Source organism: Podarcis filfolensis (genome assembly GCF_964270895.1).
Source record: "Podarcis filfolensis genome assembly, chromosome: 12".
In the NCBI taxonomy this organism is placed as follows: Eukaryota; Metazoa; Chordata; class Lepidosauria; order Squamata; family Lacertidae; genus Podarcis; species Podarcis filfolensis.
The window spans coordinates 16795938-16822406 of NC_139614.1; the positions used below are offsets into that span (position 1 = coordinate 16795938).

The 26469-nt window shown below is 46.7% G+C and overlaps 1 protein-coding gene across 4 annotated transcripts in view; it reads left to right on the plus strand.

Moving 5' to 3' along the window:
• The window catches only part of EOMES (eomesodermin), a 307841-nt gene that overhangs the window by 262304 nt on the left and 19068 nt on the right, over positions 1-26469 (plus strand). Inside the window, exon 1 of one of the 4 annotated variants that reach the window (XM_083578005.1) lies at positions 2025-2142. The exons of 2 other annotated variants lie outside the window; for them this stretch is intronic. The gene's annotated coding sequence lies outside the window, so the exon portion shown is untranslated. Of the gene's footprint in view, positions 1-2024; positions 2143-25527; positions 25911-26469 lie in introns of those variants that run through there. One more of the 4 variants, XM_083578007.1, reaches the window with a different exon arrangement.

Sequence of the window (26469 nt, forward strand, 5' to 3'; positions counted from 1 at the left end):
AATGTTCAGAGAACTGCCTTGTGTCTCTGGATTTGAGCAGCTATCGTCCAGATAGTTGCTGGAAAGCTCTTTGATGGAAAAGAATAAGCACCTACTCAGAAGGAGGGCAGAGTGCACTGCACAATTCTCAGTGTTGGGTTGGCATCAAAAGTGTGCGGCAGGAGAACTAGAGGCCTCTAATGCTTCTGTGTCACTCAGTCAAATCAGAGCCATAGATTCTGAGAAAAAAATGTCTTCGCAAAATAGATGTTTCCCCTCTGGACCTCCTTACATATACACAACTGGGGGGGGGGGGGCGAGAGAGAAACAATCCTACACTGCCAAGCACTGAATAGCAGTGGGCTAAATAGAAATCTTTCAAAAGTTTGTCTTAATAGAAAGAAGCCATCCTAACGCTTTTGTTGGCCCCTCAAAAAGTGATTTATTGGTCTGAATCCCCTTCCTGTCATTATCTTTCATCTATTGTAGCTTGCATCTTGGAACCAGCTGCCCACAAAACAATCTACAAATAGTTGGAAACTTTCTTTTGACCACCATCCTACGTTTATTATGATTTCTGTTATTAACAGAGACAGTTTGTAGCCTTAAGTTTGGGAAGTGCCAATCTTCTTTTTGGCCCCCAACAGATTTGCAAACAGGTAAGACTGTTATGAGCACCGTGTGTGTGTGTGTGTGTGTGTGTGTGTGTGTGTGTGTGTACGTACACACACACACTGCAACAAAGCACTCACCACAACCTACAAGGGAATGCTTCTTTTAAGCCTAATTTCATCCAAGGAGGGGAGACTGCGGGTTCCAGCAAAGGTGTCTGTTGGCACATGTGCACCTGCAGATCAGTGACCTCTGATTTTACTCCCAAGTGTTGTATGAGGATGTCAGAATTCCCTTTAAATTTGGGACATGGGAGAATGTTAGCCCAAATGGGAGGTTTCTCCACTGGAGGGTAAATTATAAGACAGGAGCTAGACGTTATCCGTGGGCGGAAAGCATCCATGAAATGGATGTTTTACTCAGCAAAAAAGCAAAACGATTTTAGCCTCTAAATATGCAGAGACACAATATCAAGTATCACAAATGTGATGCAGCCAGCAACACTTAATTATCAGTTCTGCAAGCAAATTAGGTGAGAAAGTTACTTGTCTTTTTATATTTATTTTATTTATAAAACCCTTCAGAGAAGATATCAATTCTACCACAACTTACTGCACGTAGACTTTTTGCCTACCATTTCTTCTTCTTCTTCAGGTTACTTGTGTTTTTTGTGGTTTTTAAGAATCTCTAGATTAATTCCCTTATGCAAAAACTTACTTTCTATACAATTTTACCTTACATGCTAAATTGAATAGACGTAAAAGCTAGTATTCTAGTATAGGAGAGCATGAAAACGAATAGTGGGAGATTAGGAATATGGTTAACTATATAAACTGTGATATATATATATATATATATATACACACACACACACACACACACACACACACACACACACAAAAACAACCCAAACACACACACTGTATTCTTTTTTAGAGTTTTTTAATACCTGTAGGCTTAAAAGCTTTGTCCGGGAAACAGATCTAGAAAGAAAATGTTTTTGCAATCACCTGTGTGACCCTTTGTAAGATTTTAAGTACAGCAAATGTTTTTTGATATCTTTCAGCTGATGACATTCCACACAAACTATTAAAAAACTGTTTGCCAGCCACAGTTTATTTTTAGAGCAGGCCGTGATACAGTGTCTGCATAGCAATATCCCATACAGCACAGTTAAACAGATGAGGAGTAGACTTCGGGCCTTTCTGAGGGCATTTCCAGATGACCTGTTTAAACAGCATTTATTCTGGTTTACTTGCTCAAAGCTACTGCACTGGTCAGACTATGTCCAGTCTTTATGGAGCATTCATTCAAATTCATTTATGGGACAGTTATATCACAAGGAGCATATGTCCTGCATTCACCCTGATTTCCTTGTGGGGGTTTTACATATCTTCCTACTACTAATCATTCTTTCATCCCATACTTTTTAGTGCATTTCCCTGCCAATTGCCCAACAGAAGCCATCCACTTCAGTTCCAGCACGCACTTGAATCATTCCCGCAAGAAAGAGGCAGTCTGGCAGCAACCCAGCTCTATGACTTTATAAAGGTAAAGGGACCCCTGACCATTAGGTCCAGTCGCAGACGACTCTAGGGTTGCGGTGCTTATCTCGCTTTACTGGCCGAGGGAGCCAGCATACAGCTTCCAGCTCATGTCAACTTCCGGGGTGGCGCCATCGGCAATGGCGGACTCCCTCTGAACTGGAGGGACCAGCTCCGCGCGAAACGGGTCATTTCCGCTACGGCGAAGCGGGGACCCTTTAAAAAATCACAGGCGGATGAAGCCTGTGACCATGGGACTCAGCGGGCACCTTTAGCGCCCCCCCAACCCGCAAAGTGTTGGGATACTGCCAGGGAGATAAGGTCCATCTGAGCCCAAGCTCGGTGCCGGACGATCCATCGACCTCCCGTAGTCAGGCAGCATCAGCTATTTATAGCGACACTAAGCCTCTGGCTTAGAGCACACTCTTTCAGCAGAATTCACACAACAGAAGTTGCACAGCATGAGAGCAGAACTGCATATTTACAGTTTTATTCATCGTAGGTCAGAACAAAGAAATCATGACCGTCTCCTCCGACTGCTCAGGCAAGACAGGCAAAATCGAAAGGAACATATAGCATAAACATCCTGTGAGACAGGAACTTACGCAGGCTGTGATACAAAACATCCTGCTTCCTTTTAAGGTGGAACGGAAATATCCTAACATCCTCCCCCTTTCCGTGTAACCTGTAGTACCTGTGGTTCAACCCAATTGCAACTTTTGTGCGTAAACCTTCAGTTGTTCTCTGTTAACAACCTTAGACAACAGATCAGCAGGAATTTCATTTCCTGGCATGTAGGACACTTGAATAAGTCCTTTCTGAATACACTCTCTTGCACGATGTAGCTTAATCTGCAAGTACTTGGTCCTTTGCTTGCAACTCTCCGAGTTCAGCAAAGCCAAACAAGATCTATTGTCTTGATACACTTGTATAGGACATTTCACAGAAACCCCAATGTCCTTAAACAGTTGCATCAACCATTCACAATCCATGAGTGAAAATGACAGAGCATTGAGTTCTGCTTCACAGGAACTTAGGCTAACTGTCGTCTGCTTTTTGCACAACCAGTCAAACAGGCAGTGGTTGTACATGTAGCATACTCCAGAAGTGCTTGTACCATCCGTGGTGTCACTTCCAAAACTTGCATCTGCAAAGATTTCAAGACCTCCAGTCTTCTGACTGGTGAACCTCAGCCTGTAGTGCATAGTCCCTTTCAAGTACCGGGCTATGCGCTTCAGAGCTTTCCAATCCTGAACAGTAGGATTGTTAGCATGTCTGCTAAGCAGGTTAGTGCTTACAGCAATGTCAGGTCTTGAACATCTAGCAATGAAATTCAACTTGCCTAGAATGCATCTGTACAGCGTTGTGTCAGAAAACGCTTCAGCAGTACTGTCTACCTGGTAACCTGTCACCATCGGTGTGTCTGCTGGGTTTGCATCAACCAAATTCAACCTGGTTAATACATCAGCAATTTTCTGTGTTTGGTGTACCAGAAAATTACCTGCTTGGTCCCTCTCCACCTGCAGAGAAAGATAGTTGGATACCTCACCAAGATCCTTCATGTCAAAGTGCTCCTTCAGCTGAGCTAGGGTGCTTTGGTAGAAAGCCTGATTCTTCCAAAACATCAGAAGATCATCAACAAAACATAAACAATACAGTTTGTTTTGCCCCTCCTCCTTGACAAACACACACGGATCAGCTTTGCCCTGGTGAAAACCTAGAGAAAGCAACGTTTCAGTGAGTTTTGTGTTCCAACACCTGGCACTCTGCTTGAGACCATATAAGGATTTCCGCAGTTTACAGACCATTCCCTTCTGTATCTGCATCCCGTCAGGTGGAAGCATGTACAGCTCCTCCCCCAAAATCCCGTACAAAAAAGCTGTATTTATGTCATGATGGGAAACATGCAGTTTCTCCTCCGCAGCGATCTTGAGCATCAGCCGAATGCTCTCATATTTGACCGTGGGTGAGTAGGTCTCGTGGTAATCCTGCCCTGGTACCTGTGAAAAACCTCTGGCAACCAACCTGGCTTTGTGTCTGACAACCTTGCCATTCTGGTCTGTCTTGGCCTTGAAGACCCATTTGCTGCCAACCAGTCTCATTCCTGGGACTACCGGTACCAGCTCCCAAGTTTGGTTCCTGTTCAAGGAATCAACTTCAGCCTTCATGGCATTTAGCCAAGGCTCAGCATCTTTAGAGGTTAACTCCTGGACCTCTTTGAAGCTTGAAGGTTCCCACACCTTCTCTGAGCTACTAAGAACAGCAGTTGCCATCTTAGCAAACTCATCAGCAAATCTCTTTGGGGGTTTGCCTTTGGTCGCCCTTTCAGACCTGCGAACCAGACGCAAGTCTTCTGGACTCATCTCCTCTTTCTTAGGAGAAAAGTGACCAATGGTGAACAGTGGTTCTTCCAGTTCATTGTCAGACTCATCAGATGGTCTGACTGAGGCTTTTGCGCTCTTGTAGTCTGCTGTGTCATCACTGTCACTGACAGCAGCAGCAGCGCCGCCCACTGAACTGGAATCCGAACTCTGATCATCATCATCATCATCCTCAGTTTCCTCAGCTTTCTCAGCATGATCTGCTTTCTTCACATCACCTTCATCCTCCTCTGGGTAACTCTGGAAAATTCCCACATTTTCCCCCCACTTAGGATTGTACTCAACACTCCTTGTGAACTTTATGGATTTAGAGTTAGTCATCCATACTCTGTACGCACCTTTATCGTACCCCATGAACAAACCATGTGCCCCACGCTTCCCAAGCTTGTTGCTTTGTGGGGTGTGTACCCACATGTCAGAACCAAAGATTTTCAAGTGTTTGACATTAGGTTGCTTCCCAAACATTTTCTCATAGGGAGTGCAGCCGATAGGTGATGACAGTCTCCTGTTAAAAGTGTAAACAAAATTCGCCAAAGCCTCCCCCCAAAACTTCTCAGGGAGGTTGGCATCATGCAACAAGGTTTTTATTCCTTGCAGCAACGTTTGATTTGCTCTCTCCGCAAGCCCATTCATCCATGGCGATCTAGGCGTCGACAAGTCATGCTGGATTCCCTTCTCAGTCAGGAAAGCTTCAAACTGCTGAGAAGTGAACTCCCCGCCCCGATCAGTAAACAGACAGCCAATACGTTTACCATGAGCATTCTCCAACCAAGCACAGAATGCCTTGAACCTAGGGAATGCTTGCGATTTCTGCTCGAGCATAAACACATGAATGTACCTGGAAAAAGAATCAATTAGAACCATGAAGTACCTTGCTCCTCCCAAAGAGGGTGCTAGAGGACCTACCAGGTCTGCGTGAACTAGCTGGTAGGGTTTGGAAGCCTGCCTGCTAGACTCCTTGCCTTTTGGAGCAACCTTCACCTTGTTCTCTGCACAAGAGACACATTTCATGTGAAATTTGCAAGGTTTGATGTCCAAACCTTCAACCAACCCAGGCATCTTGGCTAGCGCTTGCCAAGAGAGGTGACAAAATCTTCGATGTGCATCATGAATGCAACCTGCATGAAGAACCTTGTTAGTTTGTGCAACACAACAAGTATCAGCATTAGACACAGCAACATCATCATAAGTTAGACAGAACAAACCATCCATCAACTTTGCATGCCACAAGTCCTCTTTGCCTTTTCTGATGACACAAACAGTCCTCTTGAAGGAAACTTCAAAACCACGCCTAGTCAGCTGTGGTACACTAATCAAATTGTCCACAGCTCCTGGAACAAAAAGAACATTTCTAATGGTAGTATGCAGACTTTTAAGTTTCACAGTCCCAACTCCTGTAGCTTGCAAAGTCCTTCCATCAGCCAGCTGGACCTCTCCATCTTGAGGTGTGAAGGAGACAAACAGATGGCGGTCTTTGGAGAGATGGCGCGTCGCCGCAGAGTCCACAATAAACCTGGCCTTCCCCTTCGAAGCAGATTTGCTGGCAAACAAAACCTTGTTTTCCACCAGCGTGGGCTTTTGCAGCTTGCCTTTAGCCTTTGGTGAAGCTGTGCCAGCAAACATAGCCGTGTTTTCCACTGGCGAGGGCTTTTGCAACTTGCCCCCCTGCTCCTGGCCATCAGACGTGCCTTTAGCCTTTGGTGGAGCTGTGCCAGCTAACATAGCCTTGTTTTCCACTGGCGTGGGCTTTTGCAACTTGCCCCCCTGCTCCTGGCCACCTGCAAGCATCTTGCTCTGTTTACGTCTGGTCTTCCGGCCTCTGCAAAGGCTCTGACCTTGGTTCCCACGAGAAACAGAGCTCTCAGCTGCCGACTCCTTGGCTCCCTCTGGAGGCTGGAATGCTGCCTGGGATGACATCACAGTCAGCTCCCCCTGCAGCTTGCAACCGGTGCCCTCGGCATCTCTGCATTCACTCGCATTCTGGGAAACAGCCAGGACCTCCGATGCATTCAAACACTGGGCTGGGATTATTGGCTGGTGGGCCTTTTTCAAAGCATCCCACATGTCACGTGCCGTGAGATTTCCAGCAAGCGTCTTTATTTCCTCCAGAGAGACGGATAAGACAATAACATCCACGGCCCTCAAATTCTGGCTCTGCCATTTCTCTGTCCGAGGAACTGGAGGGGCTTCAGACACAGTATGCCACACTCCAAACTGACGCAGCAAACTCTCACACCATTTAGCCCAGGTCTCATAATTGTCCCGATTTAACTTTGGACACTCAGCAGCTTCAGAGGATTCTAAAAGATCCATCTCAGCTATTTGCTTCAGCCAGGAGCCTTTATGCCTTCAAAGACTCCTTATCTTGGCTCTCATAAATCACGAAGCCTGCTTGGCTCGGCTCCCAGGCCAATTAGGCCTTGCCGGACATCAAAGGGGCTGCCGCGGCAACAGAAAAGCCTTTACTTTCGCTTTTCCAACATACCTTTCAGCAGTCTGTTGCTGTCTTACTCTCCTGCAAGTGCCGTGAATCTGGGCCCGAAACCTTGTTGTTGGGATACTGCCAGGGAGATAAGGTCCATCTGAGCCCAAGCTCGGTGCCGGACGATCCATCGACCTCCCGTAGTCAGGCAGCATCAGCTATTTATAGCGACACTAAGCCTCTGGCTTAGAGCACACTCTTTCAGCAGAATTCACACAACAGAAGTTGCACAGCATGAGAGCAGAACTGCATATTTACAGTTTTATTCATCGTAGGTCAGAACAAAGAAATCATGACCGTCTCCTCCGACTGCTCAGGCAAGACAGGCAAAATCGAAAGGAACATATAGCATAAACATCCTGTGAGACAGGAACTTACGCAGGCTGTGATACAAAACATCCTGCTTCCTTTTAAGGTGGAACGGAAATATCCTAACACAAAGGAACCCATTAACGGGCTCCGAAGCGAAGAGGGGGAAGTGGCGCAGTGCTGTGAGTCAACTGCTTTTTCCGTGGAGCGAAGCCGCATAGCCGTTGCCGGAGAGCGCTGCCTTTTTCCTGGGACAATTTGGCATCTAAAGAATCACCTGTGAGTACTTAAAACTCGAACAATTGGATTTTAAATAAGGACTGGCCAGTAGAGAGGAATTGGACTTAAAATTTATTTCAATTTGGTACTGAAACGGGAAGGTCTAAACAGGAAGTCAGCCTTCCGTTTCTTTGTAGCCAGAATAAAGCAAAGACAACGTAAACTAGAGCTTAGAAAATTACTTTTAAAGGATTGGCTTTCATCATTTAAAATCGTGGAACCCCCCTTCGGTAGCAGGAGAAGAAGGGGGATCTCTTTTTGGACTGTTTAAACCTGCAGAAGTGAGTTTAAAGTAAAGTAACTTTCCACCGTCCTGATCCTGGAGCGGAGTGTCAGGACTGACGTTTGAAGCTCATTGACCAGAGACAAATGTTTTTGACAGACAGCTAAAAGAAAAGTAACATAGTGATTCCATTGTTTCCTTTCGCATTTCAAAGGAACAAATATTGACAGAATATCCTAAAAAAGAAACTTTGTTGCTATTGTTCTTAAAAGAAAGAATAAACAGAAGTTTTCCCCCTAGAGGGAGACTGTGAAATTGTAACCAATTTCAGGAGCTTGCAGCTGCTACAGATTACAATCGTGGGAAAGGACTTGTGACCTTGTAGGACAATGTTTTCAGAAGCTCTGTTGGGTGCTTTCTGTAAAATAAATGCTCTATTGGATCAGTTAAGCCAGAAGACGGATTTGATGACTAATGCGGCCAGAATTTTTGAACAGGCAGCAGGAAACTACATGGAGCCTACCCAGGAAGTAAAACAGGAGTGTGCTATGACAGCACAGATGAGAGAAGAGGATGCTGCTGAATCCTGGGTGTCAGAAATGGAGGGAGTTGCGGCCCTGCAGGAACATGAGTCTTTGGATTTGATAAATGAATTTGGAAAAAACCAGATTTGGAAAGATAAAGTTTGGTTTGGTTTGGAAATGGGGGGTTGGACTGACCCTCCCATGCAGGGATGTTTGGACTTTCTGAGTCTGGTAATGGGCCGTCAGATGTTTGGAGCTGTGGGGGCTCTTAATTTTGGAGGGAATCTGAAACAGGAGTTGAAATATCACATGGAGTTTAGTCTGGACTATGGAAATGGGGCTGATCTGCTGAAAAGGGTCAAAAACATTACTAAGCTGGAGTTCCCATGAGAGTCGCGGAAGGGACATGGAAGAGACTTGAGGGCCTCGGATATAAGGATACCAGGTTAATGCGCTAGATTAATGGGACAAAAAGGACTGACAAAATCCGGGACCAGGAGGAAGGGACGCTGGATGAAGATTGGATTGTTTTACTTTTTTTTTCTTTTATCATTAGGACTGTTTTAAAATAATTGATGAATGTTAGAAAAATGTTGAAATGGAACTACTTGGTTCTAGTAAAAATGTTTAAAGAATTAGGTTAATGATATGTGTCAGGGGTTCAGGAGCAGAGGGAACGGATGGCGAGGAATCGGAAGGAGAGGTTAGCGATGATAGCCGTCCGAGATCTCTAAGTCTGTCCAGCGAATCGGAGGATTCACAGAAAGGGGCTCCCGTGGGCAGAGCTGGGGGGTTACCAAGAGGGGCACCCCAGGAAGAAGGGACCAGAGGGGATTCAGAGAGCAGCAGCTGGAAATCCGGACCAGCTACTCCACCAGAGAGCAGCAGGGGGGAGGAGTTCCAGGCACCAGCGACAGGCAGCTCTCCGGCAGCAGCCACGCCTGCGTCAGAGAGCGAGGAAACGGTAGAGAGGAGGGTCGGAGACAGCGCGCGCGCGCCAAGTTCAAATGTACCAGAGGGAGGCGCAATGAGCAGCCCGGAAAGGGAGCCAGGTCCTAAAGCCCGCCGAAGGGAGGGGGAGGAATCCGAAGGGTCCGCATCCGAGGCATCCAGGAAGGAAGGAACCCCGGGGGGTGGTAGGACCCAGAGGCGAAAGGAGAGACGCAAAAGGTGGAGCAAGGCTAGGGTCTTGAACTGGTGTACAGGAGGCGGAGATTCAGATGGGACTTCGCCGATCTAGGGAATAGACGTAGAGACGCACGCTAAGATGTGGAAATGGAAACTATACTTCAATAAAGACTTTATTCCGTTCTACCGGCTAGCGTTGGTCCTTTGTGAGCCGGGACCTAGAGGCAGTCTCTGACAGTAAGTCCCATCTCCCAGAAGTTTTCATCAGTTCTCTTTGACTCAAGCGGCGTGTGGGGAGCGAAGCAGGGAGGAAAGAGGACTGGTGCCTTTGGAGCTCACAAAAGTCAAGCGACATGTCTACTGAAGAGCAAATTGCTTCCCTGCGAGAAGCGGTAACGCAGCTCAGCGCAGAGATAATCGCCTCCAGGAAAAGAGAGGATGAAGCGGCTGCTGCATGCCGAGATCTCCAAGCCAGGTTGGAAGTGCTTACTAAGCAGGCACAAACGGGTTCCAGATCCGAGGGAATCGGGTTGGGAAGGACTGGAGGCAGCATTGTATCTCACTTTGATGGGAATTTGCAGCAGTACCCCAATTTCCGAGCAGACGTGCAGTTTGCGCTGAAACTGCTGGAGAAAGAGTTTAGAGATGAGCAAGAAAAAGTGGGGTTTATCTTGTCTCATTTGCATGGAGAGGCGAAAGCATGTCTGCGCAATCTGTGGAGAGATATGGACCCAGCGCTCCAGAGTTCAGCTGCATTCATTGAAGCGATGGATTCTTGCTTTCTATCGAAAATAGACATTGACATTGCCCGTAAGGACATATTTGAGCTGAGACAAGGGAGAGCCAGCGTGAGGCAGTATCACTCCCGCTTTTTTGCATTGGTCAATGCCTTGGGGTGGGACAAGGATTCCCCCCCCGTTAGAGATCTTTATTGGGAAGGATTGAACCCCCAAATCAAGGATGAGATAGCGCGGGGGGAGAGACCCAAAAGCACCCAGGAAGTGGTGGACAGATCGCTTGCAGTGGGGGTGAGGCTGGAGGACCGCCCTTGGGACAGAGGAGAAGGGCGTTGGGGACGCACACCAGCCAGAGTGCCCTCCCTCTTGCCCAGGGATGTCGCGCGTGCGCAATCAACGCCTCCGCAAGCAGGGGGGGAGGAGCCAATGGAGATCGGCGGTGCTAGAGCTCATTCAGCCACCAGAGCCTTAACACCGGGAGCAGTCAAAACAAAGCAGCCTAGAGGGAACAGGAAGTGTTACATCTGTGACAGTTCGAAGCACATGGCGAAAGAGTGTCCCCAGAGGCTCCACAAGCACACTGCAGCTTCAATGACAGTAATGGGAGCAACTCAGCAAAGTGAACCACGGCAGGGAAACGGAAGCACTGGGGGCCAGCCAGGCGAGTCAGTGAAGAAGTCCCCAGAGATTTTGAAGCCCACGGATCCCCTCCCGCCCAAACCAGTGGTGCAGCTCACCGCATCGCTCCAGCTGCCCAGTGGTCTCACTTTAGAAGTGCCGATTACGATTGACTCTGGCAGTAATGCGGACTTTATCGCACTGGAATTCCTTCAACAACACAACATAGCGCTACTGCCAGCCACACTGCCCCTGAACGTGGTCACAGTGGATGGCAGGGAACTGCTAGGGGGGCAGGTGGTGCAGCAGACACCACCTATGGTGATGCAAATTGGGAATCACCGAGAAGTCATCAGCTTCAACGTCACCCAATTGTCGGACACGCCCATAGTGTTGGGCATGAGTTGGCTGGATAGGCACAGCCCGGCATTAGCGTGGTACCAGCGGCAATTGACTTTCTGCTCTTCCTACTGCGCAGCGCACTGCATCCAGACCTGCCAGGAAGGAGAGGGGCGAGAGGATGCACCGCAGCTACACCTAGGCATGGTGCAAGCGGTGCCCAACAAGTACAAGGAGTTTTTGGAGGTCTTCTGCGAGAAGGAGGCGGACAAACTGCCCCCCCACAGACCCTATGACTGCAAGATTGATCTCCTGCCGGGGGCAACGCTGCCAACAGGGAAACTGTATTCCATGTCTGAGGACGAACTGCAGGAACTTAGGGAGTTCATAGACCACAATTTGAAGCGCGGGTTCATTCGGGAGTCGAAAGCTGTAGGGGGCAGTCCAGTATTCTTTGTGAAGAAGCGAGACACGCCCCAGAAGAGGCTTGTAGTTGACTTTCGAATTTTGAACTCGAAAACCAAGCCCTCGTCCTTCCCCATGCCCAAAATAGACGACCTGCTCGCGACGGTAAGGAAAGGACGCGTTTTCACCAAGTTGGATCTGCGAGGCGCGTACAACCTGATTCGTGTGCGGGAGGGCGACGAGTGGAAGACGGCCATGTTCACACCACTGGGCACCTACGAATACAGAGTTATGCCCTTCGGATTACAAAATGGCTCTCACTGTTTTCAAGCCTTTATGCATCACGTGTTGGCGGGACTCCTTTACAAGAAATGCGTATGCTTCCTGGACGACATCCTGATATTTTCTGAGTCGCGAGAAGCGCACGAGAGGGATGTCAGGGAAGTTCTGCGGAGACTAAAGGAGCACAGGCTGTACGCCAAGCTGGAGAAGTGCCAGTTCGACGTGACGGAGGTGGATTTCCTGGGCTATAAACTGTCGGACAAGGGGCTCGCCATGGACAGCGCCAAGGTTCGCTCAGTATTGGACTGGAAAAGCCCGCGCAATAGGAAGGAAGTCCAGCGGTTTGTCGGCTTTGCCAACTTTTATCGCAAGTTCATCAAGGGGTTCGCCATGCAAACGGCGGCCATCACTGACACGCTCAGCTCCAAGAAGAAGAAGTTTATCTGGACGGAGGAAGCGGAGCAGTCCTTTCAGAAACTCAAGCGTCTCTTCGCTTCCGAGGAGCAGCTGCTGCATGTGAATCCCAGCAGACCGATGAGGGTGGAGACGGACGCCTCAGACAGAGCCGTGGGAGCTGTACTGTTGCAACAAGACCAGCAGGGGGACTGGAGGCCGTGCGCCTTCTACTCAAGGAAGCTCAGCAAGTCGGAGCAGAATTACACCATCTGGGACAGGGAGTTGCTAGCCATCCATGCAGCGTTCAAAGCGTGGCGGCACTTCCTTATCGGAGCCAGACACACAGTGCAGGTCCGCACGGACCACAAGAATCTAGAGTACTGGCGCACGGCGAGGTTCCTGAATCAGAGGCACATTAGATGGGCAGAGTTCTTCGCGGACTTCGACTTCAAGATAGAGTACATCCCGGGTGACAACAACATCATGGCGGATGCCTTGTCCAGAAAGCCGCAATACCTCGAGGAGGAGGCACCGTCGGCAGCCAAGCACATTTTCGCACCGGAAGCGTGGGCTTGCGCCTCGGCGACCGTGGATCTGGACGCCGTACGTCGAGCGTTGCAGGAGGACCCCTTCGCGCTAGCCAAGATGGAGGAGGTGCACAAGGGCACGGTGAAGGACGACGAGTTCCAGATCAGAGACGGTTTGCTCATCCGCAAGGGAGCACTCTACGTGCCGGGGAATGACCTCCGCGCAAGGGTGCTGCAGCAGCTACACGACGCCCCCACTGCCGGGCACTTTGGCAGAGAAAAGACTGTAGAACTAGTGACCAGAGACTTTTGGTGGCCCAAGATGCGGGGGGAAGTAGCGGATTACGTCTCGAGATGCGACACCTGCCAAAGGGCCAAGTCAGTGCACAAACCGCCGGCGGGATTGCTGGAACCGTTGCAGACGCCGTCTGAGCCGTGGGAACGGGTGGCCCTGGACTTTGTCACGGATCTGCCCAGTTCGCGGGGAAAGACGGCAGTGCTTGTGGTGGTGGACATGTTTACCAAGATGGCACACTTCATTCCGTGTGCGAAGGTGGCCACGGCAGAACAGACCGCCAAACTGTTCATAGACCACGTGTTTAAGGTCCACGGTCTGCCACGATCTATTCTATCCGACCGGGGGCGGCAGTTCATCTCGAACTTCTGGCAAAAGTTGATGGGCATCCTGAACGTCAAGATCAATCTAGCGTCGGCGAGACACCCGCAGACCAACGGACAAGCGGAGAGGGTCAACGCCATCATGCAGCAGTACCTGAGATGCTACGCCAATCAGCAGCCTAACACGTGGGTGGACTACCTGCCCCTCGCAGAGTTCGCTTACAACAATACGAAGCACGTGTCGACGGGGGTGACGCCGTTCTTCGCCAACAACGGGAGGCATCCCAGAACCTTCCCAGGTTTAGAGAGAGTGGGGGAGGGGGAGCCGCAGGCAGCGGAAGAATTAGCGTCAGAGTTGCAGGAAGTCCACGAACAGCTTAGGAGGCAGTTGGAACTGGCAAAGCACGCATACAAACTGCAGGCTGACAGACACAGGAGAGTAGGGGAAGACATACAGGTGGGAGACTGGGTTTGGTTAGCAGCGCAAGCAGTGCCGACCAGATCGTTGGCCAAGAAGAAGCTAGGGCATAAGCAGCTAGGGCCTTACCAAGTCCAGGCACAGGTCAATCCAGTGGCCTTCCGGTTAGCGCTTCCGGAGGGTTCCAGAATGCATCCGGTCTTCCATAGATCGGTGCTCACGCCCTACAAAGCACCGCATAGATTTCACGAGCCAGGCACAGCACCAGATCCGCCCAGAGAAGGACCCAGGGAAAGGGGGTCGCCAAGAGGGGAGCGCATCAACGAAGCCACAGAGATTTTAGACTCGAGATGGGGGGAAGAGGGAGTAGAATACCTTCTTGCCAGAGAGGATACCCCGGCCAGCGCCAACAGTTGGGTGCCGGGCTATGCCTTGGACGAGCCTCTTCTCAAGGAAGAGTTCCATGCCATTTTCCCACACAGGCCCATGCCAGCCGAGTATTTCGATGACTGGCTCTTCACACCCACACTTTCAGGCAGCACGTTCCAGGGGTTCGACTCGGACGAGGAGACGGCACCACACATACGCTCTCCGGAAGGTTCACCCTCGGGTTCTGCCTCAGACCGCTCCTATTGGTGGGATAATCAACCAGAGGAGCAGTGGCGCAGGAAGTGGCTGGGGGGTCCCTGGCAGGCATCACCCTCAGAGGGGAACGGGGGAGAGATGGACATGGACGTGTTGGGGGAGGACGTGGGATTTGAACACGAAGGCAGGGAGATGGAAGCAGAGGAGATCGACGTCGACGAGCGCACGGAGGACGAGCCAGACCTGCCCGATGTAATGTACGACACGAGGGAAGAACTGTATCCGGCACTCACCCCTGCCACGACGGAGCACCCAGAACCCACACCGGAAGGAGGGGAGGGGGGAAGGGGGGGCTTCGAGGGGGGGATGGATGTCAGGGGTTCAGGAGCAGAGGGAACGGATGGCGAGGAATCGGAAGGAGAGGTTAGCGATGATAGCCGTCCGAGATCTCTAAGTCTGTCCAGCGAATCGGAGGATTCACAGAAAGGGGCTCCCGTGGGCAGAGCTGGGGGGTTACCAAGAGGGGCACCCCAGGAAGAAGGGACCAGAGGGGATTCAGAGAGCAGCAGCTGGAAATCCGGACCAGCTACTCCACCAGAGAGCAGCAGGGGGGAGGAGTTCCAGGCACCAGCGACAGGCAGCTCTCCGGCAGCAGCCACGCCTGCGTCAGAGAGCGAGGAAACGGTAGAGAGGAGGGTCGGAGACAGCGCGCGCGCGCCAAGTTCAAATGTACCAGAGGGAGGCGCAATGAGCAGCCCGGAAAGGGAGCCAGGTCCTAAAGCCCGCCGAAGGGAGGGGGAGGAATCCGAAGGGTCCGCATCCGAGGCATCCAGGAAGGAAGGAACCCCGGGGGGTGGTAGGACCCAGAGGCGAAAGGAGAGACGCAAAAGGTGGAGCAAGGCTAGGGTCTTGAACTGGTGTACAGGAGGCGGAGATTCAGATGGGACTTCGCCGATCTAGGGAATAGACGTAGAGACGCACGCTAAGATGTGGAAATGGAAACTATACTTCAATAAAGACTTTATTCCGTTCTACCGGCTAGCGTTGGTCCTTTGTGAGCCGGGACCTAGAGGCAGTCTCTGACAATATGGTTATGAGAAGTTGGTAAAAATAAGATTTAAGTTTTAAGTTTTAAGGTTTGCTATAAGACAAGATGAAAATAGATTAAGGTAATGTAAGGACAAAATATTATGAACTATGCAAAGGATTTGCTGTGATAATTATTAACCAGGATACAAGAAAGGGGAGGAGGAGGAGGTCAAAGAAAGAAGGTAATGAAAGTTGAAAATTTGAGAATGATGGATGTATTTTTTCTTTCTATTTTTCTGTTTTGTCTTTTTTTGTTTTTTCTTTTTTATAATTTTAAAAAATCTTTAATAAATATTATTTTTTTAAAAAAACAAAAAACAAAAAAACAGGTCATGTGGCCAGCATGACTAAGCCGCTTCTGGTGAACCAGAGCAGCGCACGGAAACGCTGTTCACTTTCCCGCCAGAGTGGTACCTATTTATCTACTTGCACTTTGCCGTGCTTTTGAACTGCTAGGTTGGCAGGAGCAGGGACTGAGCAACGGGAGCTCACCCCATTGCAGGGATTTGAACCACCGACCTTCTGATCAGCAAGCCCTAGCCTCTGTGGTTTAACCCACAGCACCACCCCTGTAAACAGAAGGTGTCTCGAAGTTCATCCCAGCCCATCTTCTTGCACTGAGATCCTCATGCACACAGTCAGACCAAAAATGAAAGAGAAAACTATTGAATTATCATCAAATGAACAGATTTCTTTGAGAGATGAGATGAAACATCCTGCTATAGTATAGTTTTGCACTTGCTTGGGGGAACAACAGCCACTGTAGCCACTCTTCTATGTTAAAGAGGCAAACATATGAACTGGAGCCTGTTTTCTTAAAAAATATGAATAGCTCTACAAATAATCTCATCTTTTATAGTAACCTTGTGCCCAGTATTGCTCAAGAATTCTAAACAAACAAACAAAAATCAGTGCAGTTTTGCATGGTTCAGTCTGCCATCTTGATTCAAAATGGCACCCAGATGCATCCAAACATGGCTGAAATCCTGGCTCCTTGATCTTGGGAATAATCATACAGTGGTAGCTCGGGTTAAGTACTTAATTCGTTCCGGAGGTCCGTTCTTAACCTGAAACTGTTCTTAACCTGAAGCACCACTTTAGCTAATGGGGCCTCCTGCTGCTGCTGTGACGCCGGAGCCCAATTTCTGTTCTCATCCTGAAGCAAAGTTCTTAACCCGAGGTACTATTTCTGGGTTAGCGGAGTCTGTAACCTGAAGCGTATGTAACCTGAAGCGTATGTATCCCGAGGTACCACTGTACAAAATTTGGTTTCAATATCTTAAGAAATGTCCTAACGGGTAGCAAACAGACAAATATCTTTCCAGCATACATAGTATAGTGGACTAGTAGAAAGCCCTGATGCCGCCAGTGAATTTAAAGAAACAAAAAAAATTATGATTTTATATGAATAGTGTGATTTATGAGTTTCAGGCCTGCACTTGCTCACACCCACCCAGGGCTTCGATCTGATCCAGGGAACACCTGGCCTGACCTCAAATCAATTTTAATATTATTATTATTTTGGTGTGGGGGAGGAGTTCATATTTCATTAGGGTTATTTTGGTCCACCATCTGGATTCAACATGGTGTCCGTTGTCCAAGCACAGCCCAAGACCACCTCCTGCAGCTTAAGACTCTCAACCTGAGTTGGGAAACAGGATCTTCAGAGGCATCCAAATTGATGCAGGTTGGCCTTCTCCCACAAAAATGGGTGAAGTGCCACCAGATGGGGCAACAATATCTTCAGAAGTGTCCATATCAATGTAGTTTGGACCCCTCGTGCCAAAAATTGGGTGAAGTCACACCAAAAGCCATGTTTCGGTCCAACATATTGATTCAGAAACCTTCATGCCAAGTTCGGCAATCATATCTCAAGACGCGGCCAAAACCATAGAGAACAGATGGGCAGACAGACAAATCGCTTTCCAAAATATACAGTAGATAAGGCTAGGCTAAGGCTAATTCAGCAACAACAACAATCTTTATTATTGTTGTTGAATATACAGTAGATAAGCAAGAACATATGAAGAGCCCTGCAAGGTAAGATCAAAGGTCCATCTATTCCAGGATTTTCCAAACTTGGGTCTCCAGCTGTTTTTGGACTACAGCTCCCATCATCCCTATCTAACCAGAAGACCAGTGGTCAGGGATGATGGGAACTGTATTCCAAAACCAGCTGGAGACCCAAGTTTGGGAAACCCTAATCTATTCTATCTTCCTTCTCACAGACACCAACCAGATGCCTCCCCAAAGCCCACAAGTAGGGTATGAAAGACCCAGGCTTCCCTCTCTGTTGTTCCATAGCCATTGGTTTTCAGGGACATATTAGGTTGTACATAAGCTGCAGTTAATACAGGCACAAGCTGTTTCTACACAGGCAGACAGACATGTGTTTGTGTGAAAGAGTATACAGTGGTACCTCGGGTTAAGTACTTAATTCGCTCTGGAGGTCTGTACTTAACCTGAAACTGCTCTTAACCTGAAGCACTACTTTAGCTAATGGGGCCTCCTGCTGCCGCTGCGCCACCGGAGCACAATTTCTGTTCTTATCCTGAAGCAAAGTTCTTAACCTGAAGCATTATTTCTGGGTTAGCGGAGTATGTAACCTGAAGCGTATGTAACCTGAAGCGTATGTAACCCGATGTACCACTGTACATTGATTTGTGCTGTTCAACCATTTATGTTCACAGATTGTACATTCATTGAATGTAACATGTGAACACCCCTATCGTCCCTGAACATAGAGGCTCCATCATGTGTACATTCTCACTTATCTAACCTTATTAAAGGTTTGCATGGTACATTTTATTGCTGCACTGTTAGAGCAACACCTGTTCTATTACTGTACTGTTAAAACAACACCTTAAAAGACTAACTAAATTATCTTGGGGTGAGCTTTCATACACAATAAATTATGCTATCAGACACATGATGTGAACAGTAAAGATGATAAATATATCTATTTTACTGTCTATAACACCCACCCAGTACACACACAAGTTCAAGGATGGGGGGAAAGCAGTTTCCAATGTGAGATTAAAAACTGAACTAACACATTTCTGAAATCCCATATATGAGTCAATCAATTGAAGTTAATGAGGTTCAATTACTAGGGGTTGACAAACTCATAGACAGGTCCTGGCACACCCAATCCTTGCTGATGGCTGTTCAATTGACATGATTCCACTTGTGAAATTATTAGTCTTTGCAGGGACCTAAAGCAGTAATTTAAAGTTGCAGTACTTTAGTGAGTTGCTTTTTTTCTTTACAAACCATATATGTTAGGTAGGGGGAAATGAGTAAGAAAGGGAATGGGTGACTGACATAGTATTTTTCTTGTTTCTCTGTTTCTACTAAAAAAATTGAAAATTGTATTTGGGGAGGTGTTTTTTGCTCTCAGAAACAAATACCGTTGGGGTGGAATAAATAATAGATAGAGTTATAACTAGAGATGTGAAACTGGTTCAAACTGCCACACATGCCTATCAAAAATCTCCTGCGATGGTCTTCTCATTGAAGAAGAAGAGTTTGGATTTGATATCCCGCCTTTCACTCCCTTTAAGGAGTCTCAAAGCGGCTAACATTCTCCTTTCCCTTCCTCCCCCACAACAAACACTCTGTGAGGTGAGTGGGGCTGAGAGACTTCAAAGAAGTGTGACTGGCCCAAGGTCACCCAGCAGCTGCATGTGGAGGAGCGAGGAAGCGAACCCGGTTCACCAGATTACGAGACTACCGCTCTTAACCACTACACCACACTGGCTCTCTGCTGCTTATAGGATCACTGCCACAAAAAGAAACACTTAGATACAGATCCAGCAGTGAAATGATAAAGATAACGTGGTTTTGACCTATAAAGCCTTAAACGGCTCAGGACCGCAATACCCCAAGGACCACCTCTTTCCATATGAACCTACCCAGATCCTGAGATCATCTTCTGAGGCCCTCCTTCATGTGCCCCCTCCTCAAGAGGTTCGGAGGGTGGCAACATGAGAACAAGACTTCTCTGCAGCGGATCCCTGTCTGTGGAATGCTCTCCCCAGGGAAGTTCGCTTGGCGCTTTTATTATACATCTTTAGGCGCCAGGCAAAAATGTTCCTTTTTAACCAGACCTTTGGTTGATACGATTTACATCCTATGCCCTTTATAATGTGTTTTTTTGGGGGGGGGGCTATTGGGTTGTTGTTTTTATTTTTATAAGGTATTTTGTAGTTTTATATCTTGATTTTATTCTGTGAACTGCCCTGAGACCCCCGAGTATAGGATGGTATAATAATAATAATAATAATAATAATAATAATAATAATAATAATGATAATAATGATAATAATAATAATAGACCTCATGAAGGATAACATCCGGAACACACATTGTCTCCTGGTTACAGATAGGTAGCCGTGTTGGTCTGCCATAGTCAAAACAAAAAAAAAATTTTCTTTCCAGTAGCACCTTAAAGACCAACTAAGTTAGTTCTTGGTATGAGCTTTCGTGTGCATGCACACTTCGTCAGACGAAGTGTGCATGCACACGAAAGCTCATACCAAGAACTAACTTAGTTGGTCTTTAAGGTGCTACTGGAAAGAAAAAAAATTTTTTGTATTGTCTCCTGGGAAATTAAAAGATTTTATTCTGTAGCTGTCAATGCACATGCCTTTCAAATTGTTGGTGGTCACTTTAGGTATGAGTGTGGTGTAGTGGTTAGAATGTTGGACTAAGACCTTTGAGACCAGGGTTGAAATCCCTATTCAGCCATTGAGGTGACCTTGAGCCCATCACAGCCTCTCAGCCTAGCCAACCTCACTGGGTTGTTATCCCCAATGCATATGTCTTTCTCCTCTCCCACACCACTGCTCGCCACCAATAGAAGTGCTTCAAAGAACACTTTTTCCAGGGGCTTTAAGCCAGGCCCCACATTCCACTCTGATGCCTCCACCTGAGGCTGGTTAAAGTGCAAAATCACTGTTTGAAGCATCCTCCTTTAAACACTAGAAGGTGGCGCTGTGGTCTAAACCACTGAGCCTCTTGAGCTTGCCGATCGGAAGGTTGGCGGTTCGAATCCCCAAGACAGAGTGAGCTCCCGTTGCTCTGTCCCAGCTCCTGCCAACCTAGCAGTTTGAAAGCATACCAGTGCTAGTAGATAAATAGGTACCACTGCGGCGGGAAGATAAATGGCATTTCCGTGCGCTCTGGCTTCCGTCATGGTATTCTGTTGCGCCAGAAGCAGTTTAGTCATGCTGGCCACATGACCCAGAAAGCTGTCTGTGGACAAAGGCCGGCTCCCAAGGCCTGAAAGCAAGATGAGCGCCGCAACCCCTTAGTCGCCTTAGACTGGACTTAACTGTCCAGGGGTCCTTTACCTTTAAAAACTGCACTAGGGATTTCAAGAGGTGGACAGGACCATCCACAAGCCAGTCATTTGGCATCATGTGTCCGACACTAAAATTTGGCCGGGCTGCAATTTGGCCTGAAAAAGATCTGGCCAGTGAAGCCAAAAAGGTTGGCACTGTCCCATGACAGGGTCTTTTTAGTTGTGGTTCCCCTGTTGTGGAATGCCCCCCCCCCAGTGAGGTGCACTTCTCTTTCTCATTATTAACTTTCAGTAGAAATTTGGAAACATTCCTGTTTGCCCAGACATTCAGTGGATGAATGTTCCTGGTAGTACCACAGTCATTTGCTTTGGTTTTTGTTTTAAAATTTACAGAAATGGTGGCCATGTTGTTGCATAATGTCCCTCTGCCACATTATACTCCTTGTGTAAGAAACTGTTCGCGTAACATGTAAAACGCGCCAAAAACCAGTCATTCATAGTACATGGATAGGCCATGGGCAACCATCCAACTTAAGTCCGAGTGGCCACAATAACTAAGAGATTTGTTTGATGCAAGCATGGGCAGGAAGGAAGGGAGAAGTATACTTGAAATGTCATACAGTGGTACCCCAGGTTACAAACAACTCGGGTTACAGACACTTCGGGTTACACACTCCGCTAACCTGGAAGTAGTACCTCAGGTTAAGAACTTTACGTCAGGATGAGAACAGAAATCGTGTGCTAGCGGCGTGGCGGCAGTGGGAGGCCCCATTAGCTAAAGTGGTACCTCAGGTTAAGAACAGTTTCAGGTTAAGAACGGACCTCCGGAAGGAATTAAGTTCGTAACCAGAGATACCACTGTTTTGGGCACATTCCACCTGTTCCAAGTTTGGGGCTTTGTTTTGTTTATTTTATCCTCTGCACAAACCCCATGCTAGGGGGGTGAAGCAGCAGCCAAATAGTCTAACAAGTGGCTTGTCAGCGAGGAATGTCCTAGCTGTAAGTATGGAGTCATCTTGACACTTTTCAGCCAATCCTCTGAGGATAATAAGTAAGGAGGACAAAATGAGTGCAGCCCTCCTGGGCCTCCCCTTAAGAGTTTAAAAGCAAAATATTGATTTTGAGTTACCCTGCTTCAACTCAGCTTCACTCTCATGATATTTTTATTCCCTTGCATATTGCCAAGTCCATTTGTTTTGTTTTTAGTCTTTTTTTCCTTCCAAATCACTGGTGAAACTGGCATGTCCATGTAACATTCCTGTACCTAAAAATACAGTCAATTGACACCTTGAAGGTTTCCAGGCAACTCTAACCATTTGTGACATCTTTAGCTGCCTCTCCAGTATGTTCAAAACAGATAAAGTGGATGAATTGATTTTAGTTGTCTAAAACCCTTGACAAAATCTCTCGGTGGCCATCCAAGCTGGTCTCTTGATGATTTAGATGGCTTTTGCTTCCAACACAAATGTGATCCTTCCTGACTCTCCACTTTGCCTTTTAACTCCATCCACAGTGGGTGTCCCCTTCCTGAAGGCAGAGCAGTTCCTTGCCTGCAGCAGGGCCATCCCAAGGCATTTTGCTGCCTAAAGCAAGGGGCAAAAGGGGGTGATGCCCCCTTATTCCACATGCAGAAAAGCCAACCAGGCGGACGGTTAACTCGTAATGCAAACACCAACTGCAGATGGACAGACCAAACCCAACTCTGCTCTGTGCCTGTTTCACAGGTCTACAATCATAGACCAGAAAAGTAGATTTAAGTAAGGTCCTACTGACCTGGACCCAGAAACCCTTTCCTCTAACAGCTGTCTTCCTCCCCACTCACACAGACAGGAAGAAACACAGGAAGGAAAAATAACAAGCTATGGTGACCTCTCCACACATACAAGTGCTGCCCCCTAGCTAGCAAAAAATCATCTGTCTGGGGATTCCCCCCCCCCCCAGGTTTTCTATATTTGTGTCTCAGAATGATTAAGCTTTAGTGAAGGGGTCCCCCCCAAGATTTATGGGATTTCCCCTGAAATACCAGTCTCTCTGCTCAATATTAGCAAATATAGCAACAATAAGTGGTTTTTTTTAAAAAAACAAAACACAACCAGTCCCTTAAGTCAGTCCACCTAATGACATTAAAAGAAAGAAAACCGTTAAAGGGCACCAAAACTGATTTGGAAACTTTAAAGAAAGAAGCACTCTAATTATAATAATTAATGTAGGCCTGCAAGCTCTGCTGTCACACACTGAAGCCTATACTGTGAGAGAAAGGGGTGCAAGCCACCTGACCCAGCTGCTCCTCCTTTGGTCCTGCTCACTGCTTCCAAGTAAATTTCTGTATTCCCCAGCACACTCTCCTAAACAGCCTCAGATGTCAAGGAAATAAACAGCTATCTGACTTTTAGAAGACATCTGAAGGCAGCCCTGTTTAGGGAAGTTTTTAATGTCTGATATTTTATTGTATTTTTAATATTTTGTTGAAAGCCGCCCAGAGTAGCTGGGGAAACCCAGCCAGATGGGTGGGGTATAAATTAATAATAATAATAATAATAATAATAATAATAATAATAATTAATATTAATATTGTTATCATCATCATCCATCCCTGAATTGAGCTTCTGGAGCCACTGCAGACTTTTCTCTTTCCAAACTTCTGTCTTCACATACCCTTCCTCCAAAAAAACCACCCCCCCAAGTATCAAATCCTACATTGATTGGATTGAACCTGGAACCTTTGCATGGAAAAGTGTGTAGTCTATTACAGAGCTGTGGACATTCCCTACAAAACCTAGGAAATTTGTATTATTGAGTCAACACAGCCTTACAATGATCACACAATGATCACATTCACACTGCCCATCCTATTTGCACTCAGTTATCTATATTTATGGGTTGTTCTGTGGATCTGCAGATTAAGGATTAGTTTAGTTTTGATGCCTTATTATACTTTGTTTAGATTACTGGTTAATCCAGCCCTGTAGGGCCAAACATAGTATACAACTGCACATAAAATGTACGTCTCTTAGAGCTATTAAATTCTACACACAATGCATACAGGCTGGATTTATTTTCCTCTTTTCTTCCATTTTTAGGCTCTGCCAGCTCGATCTAAGTACTTTCCTTCTCTGTGCTGTCATTCTCTTTCCCATGAGACCATTCAAACAGAAAAAGAACAGTTCGTTTTCTCTGAGCTAGGAGACAGAAAATCTTAAAAGAGCTGCACATTTTAGAAGAACACGAACAAATCATAATGGTGCCCACTAGTGCTTCTGTGCTGTAACTTTGTTCAACTTTCTCTTAAAGATTTGCATGTTTTGTCATCCAGTGTGCAGAACGGCTTATGAGCCAAAGAAAGCCCCATAAAGCAGTCTATACTATTGTGTAGTAGTCAGTGAGTAGTTGCTATTATTTGATGAGGACAAACTCTGAAAGTCAGTAAGTGAAGCCAGCTTATCGTGGCATGGGGAGCAAATGATTTGCAAAGTTTCACCAGCTTAATGTCACAGTGAGGTTTAAGACACAGTGACAGATCCAGTTGATATTCCCATGCATTGAATTTATTGTATTCCTAGACTCTATAAATGTCTTGTATCATTTGATTTTTTTGAGATTAAATATTGTTCTTCCCTTTGTGTTGAAAGCAGATTATAGATGCTTAGATAAAATTTGACTGAACTATAGTTACCTGCCGTTAGGCTAAAATATTAGCAACCACAAAAGATGGGCGTTGCCTTAAAGTGAACCAATTTATAAAGAATTTGAATTTAACTAGTACAGCTTCCTCAATTTGCAAAGTCTGAAAATGTTAATTCTGATTGGGAAGAGGAACTTTGTCTCAGCCAGGTCATTTGTTCTGTTCCTTCAAACTGTTAGAGTTTCTGAAATGTGCATGAACAGTTGTGACCTCTAAATGGCTGCAGATTACTCCAATTAACAAATGAATTGACTCTCCACAGAACACTAATATGGCAACATGAAACAACTAACTTCAAAGTTTAACCATTCTAGCCTGCTATAGAATTTCCTTTCAAACAAAGGAGATGGTGTGTGTTTTCGGCTACCTACCAGTTCAAGTCTGACTTCAAAGCTGCCAAAGTGAACAAAAATGTGATATAGTTTAGTTGCTTAAGAAGCCAGGCTATAACCCAAGAAGGTCCTAATTCAACTTTTATGTCTGCTGTGGATTCACAAGCTGGGAGCAGGCAATTCACTCTTGCTCAATTACCCATCCATAAAATGGGGATGATAATAATACAGAGTACAGTCGTACCTTGGAAGTTGAACATAATCCATTCCAGAAGTCTGTTAGACTTCCAAAACATTCAGAAACCAAAGCGCAGCTTCTGATTGGCTGCTGGAAGCTCCTGCAGCCAATCAGAAGCCCCGTCGGATGTTCGGCTTCCAAAAATAGTTCTCAAACCAGAACAGTCACGTCTGAGTTTGTGGCCTTCAGGGGCCAAAATCTTCGAGAGCTAAGCTGTCCGAAAACCAAGTTGTAAAAATGACTTCACCCGTGTATGGGAAGAACTTTGAACATGATGAGAAACCTGTATGTCTGCTCTACTTTGAATTTGTTGTCTCGGGAACAGACTGGACAAATAGATTGTGGGTTTCCCATCCCCATGTGGTGATCTTTTCATGGCACATGAGTTGAGATGTACACACAAAGAGCCACTACACCACAACAAATCTTGCCCAGTTTGTTCGGGGGAAGGCCATCTGCTTCGCCTGCAGAAGGTCTCCTATTCTCCAGAGCTAGGACAAACACCTAGAGAACCAATCCATGCAAACACTATTGAGCTAGAAGAACCATTGATCAGACTTGGTATAAAAAAACTTCCGGAGTTCCTCTGACAATTTCAAAAGAAACAAAAGGGATAGAAATGAAGGCCGAGAGGGAGTGATCTGAGGTTAAAGTATCTGGTTTTCTGATGCTGCTTCAACACTTGGAAGGAAGGAAGGAAGGAAGGAGAGGTGTGAAATTCAAGAAGCAGTGAGTTCCAGAGCAGAGATATGACAGACACATACGAAACTTGAGAGTTAAACACAAGAAGGACCAGCAATGCAAGAATGACAATAAAGAGAGAAGAAGAAAAGCTAAAGGAGGAGGAGTCCAAGTGTGCAGAGATCTAAAAATACAAGGTAAAATGGATCCAATTAAGGAAACTTGAGACATTGAATGAAGAGAGTGTAACGAAGGAGAATCGCAGCCCAATGAGATAGAGGGGGGAAATGACCACCAGCACTAGTCAAACACCAACCTTGGTTAAAAATGAAATTTCTAAAAATTGTGTATACGTGGATCTCTCTGTCATGTGGTCATAAGATCAGGACAGTGCCAAAATTCAAACTTGATAGCTTGGTGTCTAAAGGATGAACATGGTTGTGCATGTAAAAACCTCCTCGGGGGGGGGGGGGAATGAAGGTCATGCCATTTCACTGCCTGTGCAATGGCAGAATCCCCTACTCCCACTTTCCTACCTAGATAATGAGGGAAATAACCTTTTATCAACCTGATTATACAAAGTGCCATAAATGAGCAACAAAGGTGCATCTTCGCCAGCAGCGGTTGTAGGACAAGGGATTGGATGAGTCCAAACAAGTCCAGATGACTTCAGCAGGCTAGTTGTGCCAGGCAGTGTATGATACTGGTCTTGATGGTTTTCCTTTGTCTTCGGCTAGATCACTGTTGTTGCAAATT